Source organism: Onychostruthus taczanowskii, unplaced genomic scaffold (assembly GCF_017590055.1).
Source record: "Onychostruthus taczanowskii isolate IOZ18803 unplaced genomic scaffold, ASM1759005v1 scaffold2, whole genome shotgun sequence".
Taxonomy (NCBI): Eukaryota; Metazoa; Chordata; class Aves; order Passeriformes; family Passeridae; genus Onychostruthus; species Onychostruthus taczanowskii.
In genome coordinates this window covers 10,619,623-10,635,481 of record NW_024499239.1, presented here as the reverse complement: position 1 = coordinate 10,635,481, position 15,859 = coordinate 10,619,623, and positions in this window count along the sequence as shown.

The window sequence follows — 15,859 nt, the reverse complement described above, 5'->3', positions numbered from 1 at the left end:
CTCCTCTATAATATGCATATTGGCGTGTTTGGTTGTTTTCATAAATCCTGGGCAGCCTTCTATTTCAAAGGTTTAGAAAGCAGTCTTTCCAAAATCCTAAACTCAGAAGAGCCCTCTTAATTCCATGTGATGTATATTACTTTGGAAATATAAACCATTCATACTCTCATCTTCCCAAGTAAATGCCAAAGTTTACATGTTAATAGTCTAATAATTCCTCTCCTTCTATGTTCATTAATTTCCTTTTGGCTCTTATTTGGCTCTGCCCTGTTGAGAAAGTGCCAGCAGCACTTAGAAACATTCCAAATAAAACGCACACATTAAAGTGCATAATGGCTGTGAATCATTTATGACTTAAAAAACTCCAAAACGTAATCTGCCAAATTAATGTAGTCATGTTCCTGTATCTTCCTAGTAGTCACTTTGTCCTCTCGTATTTTAAAATCTGTTTTTTTCTGTACCTATTTCAAAAGATGCCATTGTTTTTGGTCATCGTACAATTTTCTGACTACAGTGGGATTTAATCCTAAATTAGGTGGTATTTGGAATAATACTAAATTGGAAGGTTGTTAGTAGGCAGAGTAAAGGAAGCAGCAATACATTTAGTAATTTGAGCAAGGAAAGCAAAACCATAAATTCAACAGAAGGCTCAGAGAGATCAAAGATGTAAGGCAGATAAAAACAGCATAACGTGTGCAAAGATAGGAAGTGCCAACTTGAACATGGTCATTCTCAGTCCGAAGAAGAGTTCTATGATATGTACAGCTCCACGTTACAGAGAGAAATTATTAATACCATGGACAATGAAATTGGGAATGAGGTATGAAATATTGAAATGACACTTAAAAATAGGAAAATGTCAGAAGGAGAGGAAATTGATATTCTTACATGGAGTGGGAAGGACTAATTAAAAAAAAAAAAAGGCAAAAAAAACCCTACTAGGAAAAGCTGTATAAAAATGCAAATGCCACCAGCATCACAGTGTCTCCAGCAACAGTTCCCACTTGAAACACCAGAGAGATTTTGGCAAAACTGAACAACCAGTCCAGCTGACTGGAAAAGAATTTGATATTTGCTGATAATAGACATATAACACTTAATAAAGCATAATGATAATTAGGGTTAAGTCATCATTTATTCTTTAGAATTGTTCTAGATTGTTTTGAAATAAGAACAGGATGTTGGCCGCAGTTTTGTGATGGAATTTTCCTCATTTAATGTTCCTGTAAGACTGTAATATCTATCAACACCTATGATGCACAGGAAGCATCTTTATATCTAATTTTGTCATGTTACAGTGATATTTTTTACACTTCAATAAGGCTCTATGTGTGTTTTTTCCACTTGCTGTTTTTTTATTTTCCTTTTCCCTTTTATGAAAACATACCTGTTTTCAGATATTGCCGCTGACTTTTGCTTAGATCTTGTATGTACATACCCTTTACATATGTGCAGAAGTGGAAATTGCATGACTGATGTCACCATTTTTCTGTCTTGGTTATACGGCATAATGGACTACATTAAATTTAACATTTAATATTAAAATTTCTTGATAAGCTATGTCACTGGAAAATCTATCACTATTAAAATTTCTTGATAAGCTATGTCACTGTGATCATGGAAAATCTACAGATACTGTGTTTATTGGTGTGTCAGAATTCTTGGTTTGGTTGATTTCATGAGAAACTAATAATTTAGGGGTTTGTGATCAAGTGGTAAATTGGTTTTCTAGTTATTTAATTTTCAGATAAGAAATTGTAAAGCTCCAAGGTACCTAATTGTAGACTCTTTAGGTTGGCTGCAAGGGCCTTACCAGCACCCCAGTCTGTTTTACATGGCATTCTAAATGACCTGTCCGCAGTGCCTGCATTCAGTTATTCACTTTCATAGAGTAGGGTTCATTGTGATAGGAAAATTAGCAACTATAGCATAGTTATGATTCATACAAAAACTTCTTTAAAATAGGCTATTTTTAAGTCTGCCAGACAGAGGCATTCTCCATGGGAGTGGCAGGAGAGAAACCTGCAGCCAGGAAGCAGGACAGGCTGGGGAGAGCCAGAAGCAGCCTCAGCCCTGGGCTTTGGGCACCTGCAAGGGCCCTGGGATGTGCCAAGGACAGTCTGTTTTGGTAGTCTGCTTTTCGACAGCTTTTGTGCTGCCTTACCTTCCCACAGGAAGAAAGAGAAAATGTCTCAACTTTCCAAGCCACAAATTGTGGAAGTTTAACAATGGGCCACAATTTGCTACTCTACAGAGGAATATGGTTTCATTATTTCTGCAGCTCAGAGAATCCAGTAACTATGAGCTGCTTCTTTGTGTGCTTCTTCATCCTAGAAACAACTGCACAAGGACCCTCTCAGCCATGAGCTCAGACTGGCCAGGTCCCTGTTGTGATGGGTGCTTGACTTCCAGCAGCCTCTTGCCTGGAGAACATCTGACGTTACTGCATACGGGGTTGTTTTTTTTAATTTAGCCAATTATTTTCTGCTCAGCTCTTAGCCCCTTTCCAGACTCTTTTGATCTATATGATTGTTCTTGATGAGCTTCATAAAGCTTGTGTTGACCAATACGAGCTCCAGGGGTGTTCCACTTATTATCAGCTACCAGGCATCAAGACATAAACCATCACCCTTTAAAAGTGATAGACTACCCAGTTTTAAACCATCTAGCAGTCTGTACACCCAGTGCATATTACCACCAAAGATTTCCTAGAATAATATTCTTCAGCATAGAAGACATAACTAGAGATGAACATGACTGAAATCTTTAAAATAAAGACTGACATGCAGAAATTGAATAGATGACTATTCTCTGGATCAAGGAAAGGAGCAGGTGGCAAGTTTGAAACAAAGATGAGAAATAGTTTATTGTTAGATCAGATGGAGGATATTCACAGCAGTTCACCAAAATTTTAAAAATCCCCACAGGAATAAATGAAAAAAAATTAATTACGCAAAATTTATCAAAATGAGATGTAGCATTTCCATTCAACAGAGTGCCTATACTACAAACCACTGTAAAATTGAAAATTGTGCCAGAAAAGAATGACAAATACAGTTCTTATACCCTCAAGTTGTGTTATTGATTATTGCATAGTAAGTGAGAAGGATGATTCTTCTAGAACTCAATGCCATTCATGTCTGATAAAGACATTTGGTTTAGTAAGAAAAAGTAAACATTTTTTCTCACAGGAATGGAGCCTGACCATGTATTATTCCCTATTATTAACTGAAGTAAGGGAGGCTATGTAAAATATTACAGCCTATTTTAAAAATATATTTCTACTTAAATACAATATCACTATCCTCTGACAGCCAAAAATATTTTTAATACTCTCCCACCTGGATCCTCTGATCTGATCATAAAAAAAATCTAGTGAAATCATCAACAGAGATTATTTGATGCTGACTAAAGTTATTAAAGGAAAATAAATATGTGAAACATGATTTTGAAGCTGTTTCTTTTATCCTTTCCATCATTTAATGACTAGAACTTTATCAGGAAAGACAAAAATGAAACTTTCTTAGCAAACAAGAACTAACTTGCTAGAAGTTACTATTTTAAGTGTAGTCTGTTGTTAGGGTAACTAAAGTACCAAAAATACTTTAAATAAAAAGGACATTACCTTAAGAGCTACTCAAGTAGTCATAGCAACAGTGTTTTTAGAATAAAAACACTTCATAGAGCATTCTTTCCTCCTGACCTGAAGTTTTACAATAATACATAGCCAACTTCTATATATTAAATACATTTCTTTATCCAAAGTAAAATAAAATTCAAATTAGGAATATTCTGGAGTATCCTAAAGAATTTGATATGCAGGATACTAACCAACTTAAGCACACTTCAAAATTTTTATCACTCTTTTCTGTAATTCCAGAAAGGACGTTCGTACTGCAGTTTTACGGGAGCTCACACCAAAAAAACATTTTCACATTTCATTGGCCTATAATAGATACATATTTTATTTTAACATTCATATACATTATATATTTATCAGATAGATAATTTTCTCCATTGTTTTCTTTCAAAAATATGTCCCAACTAAATTTTACTCTCTTGTTAGTAACAAAGGCATCTATTTTTATGATGAAGACATTTTCTATTTAAACCTAACATGCAATTTAATATATATACTACATGATTACTTAAAAGCAGTGCTTTTTTTTTTTTTTTTGATTAACACTAACTATATGGCTCTTAAGGGTAAATTTATTATTTCCATGTCTGAATTCAGATAGTTTAAAATTTACCTTCTTAAAGAAGAATCAGTAATACTTTTGATTGTTGTTACTAACCAACATAGCTAAGAAAATTACTATTAATCCTTCTTGCACATCATTAACAGAGTTGCTAAATAAAGGCCTTATTTAAATCTTATGAAAGTCAGTGTAAAGACATATTGGTTCCAATAACCTTTGAATTGGGCTTAACGTTTATTTAGTTACAGGTGTACCACCAAAATGAAAGTTATAATATTAGGGAGTTATCCCTGAAGACATAATATGAATGTAATTGAATTTAATCTGTAACCAAGGGCCTAATTTGGCATGCAAATCCTTATTAGCAGAGATGACAGATACAAAGAGAAGAACACAGCTTGAGCCCAACAGCTCAGGTTGTGATTTCAGGAGTGAAATTAGAAATCAATAAATTAGAAATCAATAAATTAATTGTAGATATGCACATTTAACATCATTGAGAGGCATCAAGCATAGAAATTATGAGACAGTGCCTCTTTAGACCAAAGATGTTGTAAAAGTTCCTTACCATTTCAGAACAAAATAATACCTCTTCTAAACCAATATAATTTTAATACAAAATAAATAGTACCCATGTTTGGATAAAACCAGAATAATTTTGTATCCAAAAGTCTCATTACTGCATGGATAATATTTTAAGCTTCTGAGAATTTTTAATATAAGCAGTATTCATGAGGAATTAAGGGAAAATTTAGGGTGATCATGTATGTGGTTTCTTCTTTGCCTCCCACAATTTTTTTTGTCATATATCTCAACAGCTTACCAAAATATTTTTATCACCGCTTGCATGGTAAATATCTTAAAATATGCTTATGGAGCCATCTCAGAGAAATGAAAGTGATGCTATATTATATGGATACTATACTATATGGAAATATGCAAAATGTGGCATTATAAAACCTTAATCAATATTAAAATAAAATGGCAAAAACTCAGCTTTATGAAAAAGCTACAGATAAAAAAAGTTTAAGTTGAAGAAAGCAAATACTAAGAGTCAAAACAAATGGAATAAGAGAGAAAGATCTACTTTTCCTCTGTTGATAAATACATTACTAACAGCAAATCTAATCAGGAATATAGGTTGAAAAAAAAAATAGTTTGCCATAAATTCTAGTCAGGAATGATGAAAGCAATTCAAATTTGTCAGAGAATTTTCTTTCTCAGTAGTATTCTTCTGTGGTTCAGACATTTCCTGTTTTTACTACTCGCAAAAGGTTGCTACCTAGGTTTGCAAGCTTCAGGATGTGTCTGTACTTCTTATTCTGTTAAGAAAAGAAAATTCTTAAAGATTAAATTTTCTGAAAATATCATATGTTCCAGGCTGACAACACTCTTCTGAAAGCTTCCACTGGAAAACTCTAAGAAGTAGAAATTTCTGTTATGAATCCATTTTCAAGCAGCAGAGTTTAAGGTTTATTAACCATTTCATTCTGAGATGGTAAGTCAATGCCCATGTATGGTTTTCCAAAACAGAATACTCCTTATAGTCTTTCTTAGATTCATTATTACTAGAGTAGCTCTTCAGTCTCCTTTGCAAAATGCTTTCATGAGGCTACAAAAGCAGGGAGATTGAGACCAAGGAATTAATTCTCTCATCCCTTGTGAATAAGAAATCTGTGCTTATTTTGTGCTGGATTGTGCACAGACTAGGCAAACACAATCTTGCCTAATGGAATGATTAAGTGTTTAAAATGATGTTTTAATTCAATCAATTAAAAGCATAAACAGCGTGAGTTTGATTGAATCAGTTTAGAGAAATATACAGAAGTCAATGTGGCTGTCAGCAGGGGTGAAAAATTCATGTATCACCTACACACAGCTTGAATTCTGCATTTCTCAATTAGATATTACAAACAACCTACTCTATCACAGAATAGCTCTTGAGTGAGAAAAAAAACATAGCAAAGCTTTGAGAACATGTGCAGTTAATTAAAATTTAGGCACTCAACAACCACTGTCAAACATTTAATAAATATGACAGATTGATTAGTCTTTATTCTGTGTCTTTCATAGACAATTTCAAGAAAGTGTTTGGTAGATTTAAGATTAAAATACAATTTTAAGAGGAAAAAATGGTTTAGTATTTAACAAAATGTCAGACTTCTAGGAATATGCAATTTTTATATTTGGTAAATGCATTCTTAAAACACAATACATTAGAAAAATCATAAATATTTAACTACTATTAATTGTACCAAGTACTTAAGACATAACAACATGAAAGAAAACCATCCAATTAAATTGTAATGTAAGATTGCTTTTATCCTACAATGCAGTCATTTATATGGTAATTTATTTATGTAAATGTTAGGGCAAGATTTTCCAGAAGTGTTCAGTTTTGGCCTAATTAAGTATTTACTTCAGTGACAAAACTCATTGGCTCTAAGACAATTTTGATTAAAAGGAAAGATGAGAGGCAAACCGCTTTTGAAAAGATATGTTCCAAAAATTAACACAAATATATTGTCATCAAATTTCTTATTTGAATGTATGATTTTAAATCCCTTCTTAGGTACATAAACACAATCTGATTATTAAAGTAAACTGATGTAGTTCCTTCCATTCCTATACTTTAGTTTATATGCCTCTGCTTGGCAATTTTTTCCTATTAACTTAAGGTTTCATTGTAATCAATATAGGATATTTCATTTTCTCTATATTTTTTCAGTATAACATTTTCAGATGACTAATTTTTCTTTAAAAGGTTATTATCATAGTAATTTCTTCACAGAAAAAGTTTGTCATTATAAGAACTTAATATCAGTTTTAAGATACTGATATTTTAACAATATTATTTTTAAGAATACTATAAAGAAATATAGGCATAGAAGCAAATAATGCAGGCAAAAGTTAGTATTTTCTCCTTTGATTCTTCTCACCTCATGCTTAGTTTATCAGCTTGGCTCCAATAACCCAAGTTTTAGAAGAAGGGAAAGACTATTTATTGGACTGATAGTTTTCACATCATTCATACATTAATGGATACTTTGAAACAAAGTTATGTTGGTATTTTACTCATGGTATTTAGTTCTTCATCTGAAAAGGGGCTGAAGTATTAAACTTTTCTAGCTAATATAAAATACACAATCAAAAATCCCTCAAAATATCTCATATGTCAGCACAAGTTTTGCAAGCAAGGAATTGGTAGGTTTAGGTTAGATGTTAGAAAAAAGTTCCTTATTGTGTGGGTGGAGAGGCAAGGTTTCCCAGAGAAGCTGTGGATGCACCATCCCTGAAAGTGTTCAAGGCCAGGCTGGATGAGGCTATGAGCAACCTAGTGTAGTGGAAAGTGTTTCTGCTCAAAGCACGGGCTTGGATCTAGATGATCATTATGGTCCCTTCCAATCCAAACCATTCTATGATTCCACGAATTAAAAATACATTATTCAAAAGACTTTGCAGAAAAGGTGTGTGTGAGAGACTGAAATGTTGAAGACTAATGACTCACACAATTGGCCATTTGCAAAAGCAGCAAGTGTTTCACTGAGGCCTGATTCGCACACATACCCCCAAACAAAGGGGAGTCTTTTGCAAAGAGAGTTTTTGTCTGGTGGCAAAACCTCTATCTACATTAGGCAGAGAGGGTGTATCCCCACCTCTGGAAAATACAAGCTGGATTTTGACCCAGGTGGAGGAGTAGGCTGTAAGAAACAGGTCCTGTGGAGGAGCAAAAGTACTTTTTATTATGCCAATGTCCTCCCTTACACAACTGGCTCAGTTGTAACACTTTCCCTGGGGAATTTATTGGGGTGTTCATATTCACACAGGATATTCCCATGTAGACTTGAAGGTATTTGTTCCTTCTGATGGAACAGAACTGGCTCCACCATGCTGACCTGAGAGGCAGCTGTCCTGTATTAGGTGTCACACACCATCAAGGACCACCAAAGTGCCCCCTGACTAATTTCTGGGGCCTTCCTCCTGAAGACTGTGTATGACCTCCAGTGTTGCAACAGACGATGTAAAACTTCCTCTCCTCCTACAGGAGGAAGTACAAAGGTATTCCACCCAAACTAAATTTATATTAACCCATTGAATTTTATGTCTCAGGGACTTCCCTCACCCCAGCAGATCAAGACTGCTACAGTCGCTTCGACCAATAGATGTCAAAGTAGCAACAATCAAATCTTGTCACTGAATCCAGGTAGTGACATCTTTCCACAATCTACTTTTATAGCTTGTTTTTATTTGTCTTCCTAGTACATTTTCCTAAGTGTTATTTTTAAGCTTTTGTATTGTCATAATACTAGAGATAATACCCAAAATGGCAACTTTGCTGTTTCCCATTGCAACTAAATTGTTCTAAAATAAATCCTACATATCTATGTTTATTTACAAACATCAGTCATTCACTGTCATTTCACTCTAATCTGCCCCAAGGGCTCTATTAAAAAGAACCTGAGTTGCCCTTGCCTTCAGGGTTCATAACAGTGCTCTTAAATACGATGGAATCCTATAAATCCATTGGATACCATATTACGTGAAAATGAGCTACCAGGCAGCATAATATGCCCACAATTTACCTCAACTACTAATGAGATTATGTTTTTAAGAGAAAAGGATTATACAAACAGTCTAATATTGTATGCATACTAATTCACAAGCCAAGTCATATTGCAAGACCAGTAAAAGGTTACTGCATATGTAATACTAAAGGAAACAAGCATAGTAAAATACTTTGGGAAATTCAGATAGCTTTAAATGTAGTAAATATAGTCAGTCACATAGCAATTATTGGAAGTTAGACTGGCAAAAATTTTGAAAAAATGAATTGTTCATACTTTTATAGTGGAGGTCTACAATAACTAATTTCAGATAAGAAAATAGAAAAGGAATCCCTTGTTTTATTATGTCTTTACCATCCTAGGAACAAAATTTTCTGCACATCACCACTCATTGACATAGCACTAAAAGAAGAAATTTCATAAGTTGACTTAGCTCTTAACTTTCTTTTTAAACTCCTCTTTATTATTGCTAATGCTATCTTTGCTTCTTTCTCCAATACTACATCAGATTGTTGAGTCCTACACCAGTATCCTCTTCTAATTGTTGTGCCTGATGATGAAACTTAATAACTTGATCATTCTGCCAAAGAATGGAATCTTGCCACATCCTACCAAACAAGATTCAGAGATTTCATATTTAATAAAGGCTCAAATGACATCATTTCTAGGCCCATCTTACAGAAATCCAGACATTACATCCTGTTCAATACAGCTACTTCCATGTTTGTATAAGTTTTTAATGAACTGAAAATGTCCTGGTTTTGTTAGTTTAACATAGACTCTTAGTACTTTGAAATTGTCTTACTAAATGCTGTTTCTTTCTGGTAAAACCTATTGCTTATGCTTTGACTTTGATCTATTTTTAAATTTTGCCTTCTACCTTATACTTGATGCTAACCCATATGAAAGTTGAAACAGATTAGTATTGCCATCTATTTGATTTTTCTCCTTCCCTGCCTCACTGTTTCAGGAGGAATGACACTGGTTCAGTAAATTCTTAGAGCAGAAGACCCAAAAACTCCAGAAAAATAGAAAATGTCAATGGTTATGATCTTAGACAATGAATATGGAATTTGAAACATTCAGATGAATTGAATGTCTTTGACAAGAAGGAGAGCACAAAACATCTTTACAAATTAACTTTGGGTGCAAGTGTAGATCTTGGTAAAATTAATCAAGTGATTATCACTTTTTTACTGGGATATTGGATCCATGTGATTATATTATAGTATAGTTGGGTGAAATCCTTATTTTCTCAGAGAACACAGATCATTTAATAACATTTTGGAGAGCTTGTGTTAGCACTATCTGTGTACAAAATTAGAGAAAACCCAGTTCTTATCTGCAATAGAATTTCTGTGTCAATGCATTTTTCTGGGAAGCTGAAAAGACTCAAAGAAGAGAGGATTGTATCTACAGTCTTTCGGAAAGTTAGTATGTTTCTCCCATTGTGCAATTTAACTGCTGCTTCACTAAATATGATAGTCAAATAAACCCTCTCATATTTGTTAAAAAACAGTACAATTCACACCCAGCATCAACTCCACCCAAACTAGCAAATGCATCTGGAAAAGGCAAAGTCTATGCACAGTGCTTCTGTATGAATCTTCAAACTTTAGTCCTGCCTTGCTGTCAGTCACCTGCTGATACCTCATAACTGAAAAGCTCCTCAGCTTCTCAGACATTCACAGTTTCTGCTCTAATTAAGCCCGTTATCTGTTGTCTTGCACTATTACCCTTTCATATTTCCCTTTTAAATTCCTTAGTACAAAAGGTGAATAAGGAAAAATGCAAGAGTGACCATGAGGTGCTTCACTGGATTAATGATTTCTGATTAGATGTCCTTGATCAATAGTGAAGTGGTATTGACAAATTCCTGAAAATTAATCCTCTTTTTATCCTTCCTCACATTTTAGATTTTTACTCCATCTGAGACACCTTCTTATTCTACCCAGATATCAGGTCATTGTGACAGTAAAGGATACATTGTCCAAAAAGAACAGCTGCATTATCACAGTGCTCTTGAAAAACAAATAAAGTGCATGATGCAGTCATAAACAAAAGTCTAAAAAAATTAATGAAAACAGTTTAGTGGTAAACATTTACTCATTTTAACCTTATCTCTATTATTACTACCATATTAATAAATACACAGTCATTTTACAATATATATTACAGAAGTTTGCTTTTGTTCAAAACATGTCCAAGGAAAGTTTTGGTTACATTTTTAAAAAGTATTTTTGGGAGCTGAACGCCCTTTTTTCTGTTTTTTATTTCTGGTGGCAGGTGTCTATTTCCATTACCATTTGCTAGTTTTGTGGTAAAAAAGCAAAATAGATAAATTGTTTTCACGTATAAAGATCATCTCAAAGGGAGAGAGAAGCTGATTTTAAAGAGTTCTGTCTATAAACTGAACAATAAGTCAAAAAGTTAACAAAGTTGCAATAAAAATTTTGTGTGTGCCACTGTCAAAGGAATTGACTCAATTTCACATTGTTATTGAAAAAGTGCTATATTTTCAAGAATCAATAAATAAAATACTGAAATTTTAATGCAAAATTATAAAATCTCCCTTGATTTTAAATATTTTAGTATAATTTTTTAATTTTTAGCTAAAAAATATAATAGAAGTATTCTTCACGTTTAAATTCAAATTGTAATTGTTATTTTTGCCTGGGAAAAATTTTGAAAGAACATATGTGCATTATCTCTAAGTAATTCTGAAGTATGTCAAGCTTTAATGTGTTAAAGGCATCAGAACACCTCATGCTTTAATAGACACAAGTGCACAATGTAAAGCTCATGGAAAACAGTTTTAATTACATAAAGACCAGTGTAGGCATTGATGATTTTATCCAGACTACAATTAAGTACCTTAAGGTATTAGCTGAGAAGCACCCAGAATAATGAATTATAATTTTAAAAAAAAAATCCATTTTAGACATTCAGTGTAACATATCTAAAGTAGTATAAAGTATTTTTGCTTGATTCTCAGAAAAATATACAGTAACATAACTTAGATGACTTTCCCATCTAGCTTAGTTGAGGCCTAACTACTAATCTGGTATTTATTTTGTTCTGTGTTTCTTTTTATAGAAATGTTTATCTAGTACATGAGATATCGAACAATTAGTTGCAAATATCTACAAAAATACCTCCAAGAACACCAAGTGAGTCTGAACCAGTAAAGCAAGTTAGAGACTGTTTCTACTTCTTTCCTTTATTCATTAATGATTGTAATAATAAAATTCAGATACCAAATTCTGATGTGTTCAGCCATTCAGAATCAATGTAGATAGTTACTTTTAAATTATACTTTAAAAACTGAATAGAGGATCATACATGTTAAATTGGTCAGGTATGATTTTAAAGATCAGCCTAAAAATATTTGCCCATTCATTTCATTCAATAGTTCAGATTCGAGTAAACCATAATCTTTCTTGCTTATGATTGTACTGATATTACAGACTGTTTAATTTCTCAGCTATCATAAGTCTTATTCCATCAAAAAAAAGTTACAAAGCAGGAATGAAAAGGAAACAGGAAAGTTCGGACCTAAATACAGAACTTAAAAAGTACAGAGACAATAGCAGGATAGTAGCAGAATATCCCTACTACTAGGAATAACTTTCAAAGTGCTTCAGTGCATGCTTTGCATGAGTAGTTGAATCTAACAAACCTAAAACTTGTAAAAATTCCCCTGCCTTTCCAAAAATCTTTTGCTACTTATAAGACTAAACTAAATTTATTTCTACATGTAAATGTGAAGAAAGATCTTTATGAGGTTAAGATTGAAGCACTCAGCTCTGGTTATTGCCTTTAGCATACTGGATAAATAAAATCTAGGCTCAAAAAGTCCTTAATAGTCTTCAAATGTCAATATTTCTACAGCCCAATCATGGTTTTAAAAATAATCAAATTATCACTTGATCATTCAGATAAAAATAAAAAAAAAAATCAGAGTAAACAACAAAAAAGCCTCATGTGATATTTTGCAATAGCAACATAAATTGCAGCTATTTAGAACACATTGAACCATATCATTTTCAGCAGTTACTACAAGATATTGTTTAATTTCTATTCCCAACACAGATCACAGTACAAAAAAAGATTAGGAAAGAATGTTTAAAAGTTCAATAGTCATGAAGATGAGGAGAGTTTGAAGCTTGTGGTATTGTCATTTTCCTTAGGAAAAATATTCCTTGCACAATTTTTTTTTTTCTCTAACAATTACACAGGTGAAAAGAAATTGTAAACCTAGGGACGAGGAGTAGGATCAACTCAAGTTTCAGGCTGACATGTACATTTTGCAGGTTTAGAACAGAAGCCATCTGTTACAAGACTTAAAAGATGGAATTATTTATGTAATTAATGGACAGACATTATATGTGCTCAAGAACATGTCTGCATCCTTTTCAAAAAGCTGTCATTTATTTACTCTGAAGCACACCCTTCATTATCTTCTGTAGTAAGTCTTACCAAACTTCTGTCTATGCAACTTCATGTCACAATCTAGAAGAAATATTTTTAGTGTTATGCAGAATCATTAAATGCTTCACTACTTACACTCCTCCGTATGCCATGACTACTATGTATATAAATGTGCTTAACATATGTTTACGGCATTTTAAAAGTTTTAAAGTGTTTTAAAGTGAAAGGTTAGTCCTTTTCTTGATAATTTTAACTATCAGAAATCTGGGTATGTCTTATTTTCAAAAGTTTATTGAATTATTCCTCAATGCAGAAAGTTGGACTTAACTGATTTATGGGAATGGTATGACTTCCCAGCTGTGGTATTGCATCTAGATCTGGGGCCCACAACACAAGAAAAAAAACTGGATTTGTTGAAACAAGTCCAGAAAAGAGACACCAAGTTGGTCAGAAGGCTGGAGCACCTGTCTTATGCAGACCAGCTGAGAGAATTGGGGTTCAGCCTAGAGAAGAGGCTGCAGGGAATATATTATAGCAGCCTTCCAGAACATAAAGGGCATCCACTAGAAGACTGGAGAGAGGCTTTTGTCAAAGGCATGTAGAGATAGGACAAGAAAGAATGGCCTTAAACTAAAGGATGGCAGGATTAGATTAGATATTAGGAAGAAATTCTTTGCTGTGAGGGTGGCAAGGCACAGGTTGCCCAGAGAGACTGTGACCTTCCCATCCCTGCAAGTGTTTAAGACCAGGATGGATGGAACTTTGAATATCCTAGTCTAGTGAAAATTTCCCGGCTCATGGCAGGGGGGTAGAAGATAGATGGTGTTTAAGGTCTCTTCAAGCCCAAACCCTTCTATGACCCTATGATTGTTGAGGATTTTGATCTGGGTATGTGTGCAGTTTGGGAGAAGGTAGAAGTGATTCTCTGGAAATGAGCTCAAATTTTAACATTACGTCTCCAGGAACCTCAGATTAAGAATTCCCACAGGAGAATACAGATTGCTGGAATGGTCCCAAGGCTATGGATTGGTGAGAACAAACTTTTGATTTACCCTTTACTCACGGCCTGCTGTGCTCTCTACTGACAGAACATCTGTTCTTCGTGTAGGTGTATTAACTATGTATGGAGTCTGTCATGCTGCCTAGTCTCTCTGCCAGTACACACATCAATCTACTTTTTTCAATTCTTCTTGTTTTGTAGGCAGCTAGACGTGTTTCTTACAACTTTTTTTTTTAATGACATTTTTGCTAACATTGCTTTAAATGTTTCACTGAATTTTGCCAGCTTATTGTATCACAGACTGCAGAGCAAAAAGTAAGGATTTACTTTTACAGTTACATTTCCTTATAATTGAGACCTGTAAATTTTCTCTAAATTAATCATATCACTTAAGTCTGTTTAAACTGCAGGGTTTTCAGCCCTACATTCCTTTGCACAGAGCCTTTTCCTTCAGTACATAGAACCTTTGCTTCAGCTAAGCTTGTAAATTATCTCGGCTGTTGATATAATAATTGTTTCCCTTGTAGATTTTAACAATTTAGGTTAATTGCTCTGTTTAAGAGCAGGAAAAATGGGGGAAATGAAGGATCTTGTTGTGTACCTGACTGGACAGAAAACTAGCTAGGTGATTAATAAGCATATGATCAGAGAGGTACACGGCTGATGTGCCTCAGTAATTCCTCATTTCTTCAGACATGGGGTTAGTTAAAGAGGATTCTATCTCACCCCAGAGCCTATGTAGGAGTCCATTATCAGCAATTGCTACCTGATAACAAGTAAACATGATCACAGGAGCTGCAAAGGGAACCCTGCTGTTGCAGTAGCTTACTGCATAAAATCCTGCCAAGAGCCAGAAATATTTCTTGTACTGAAGATCTACCTGTAGGTATATTTTTTCTTTGAATCAGTGACTATATCTGACCTTTAATATATAAAATTCTCTAAAATATTACCATAAGGAGTGTGGAATGTATTGTCAATTATGACAATCTTCAAGCTGCTGTAATGATACTTAGCAAACTTTAAAGCATCTTCTCCAGACATATATAGTGATCTGATATTCTACTACAAATCATATGCAATTTTTTGCTGAGGAGATAATCTGGTACTATTGTAATTTATTCTACATAGAATATAAAAATGGGAAAAAATCATCACAAAATTATTCTCAATTGCAAAAGACTTTACTCACTATGACATTTTGGAGCACAATAATGATATTATTGTGGCATATTCCAGCACCTAATATTGAATATTGGCTTGACTATAATTGCAAACATATCAAGAAGGACTGGAAATTGTCATCAAATGTTGGCTAAGTGTTTATTTGGGTCCCAGAGTTTCAGAGTCTTGTGAGTTCTTGAGATGAAACTTAAAGTGCTAAATCTCAATTGCTTCAATGGCACTGCAGCATGCAAAAACAGAATTCTGCCAGCACTGAGAAGGGTCCTGATTCAAATAAGGTGCACAGTATTAATTTCAAAATTTGCCAAGAGGAATATATTCCATATAATTCCCTTCCTGTATTTTTCTTGCATTCACAGAATTACTTTTATTGAGGTCCCAATCAGATATGTAGGAGAAACTTATGGAACGGAAAAGTCTAAAGCAGCAACAAAAAGCTGGATAGAGCTCACTTCATTTTCAGCAAGCAGAAAGGT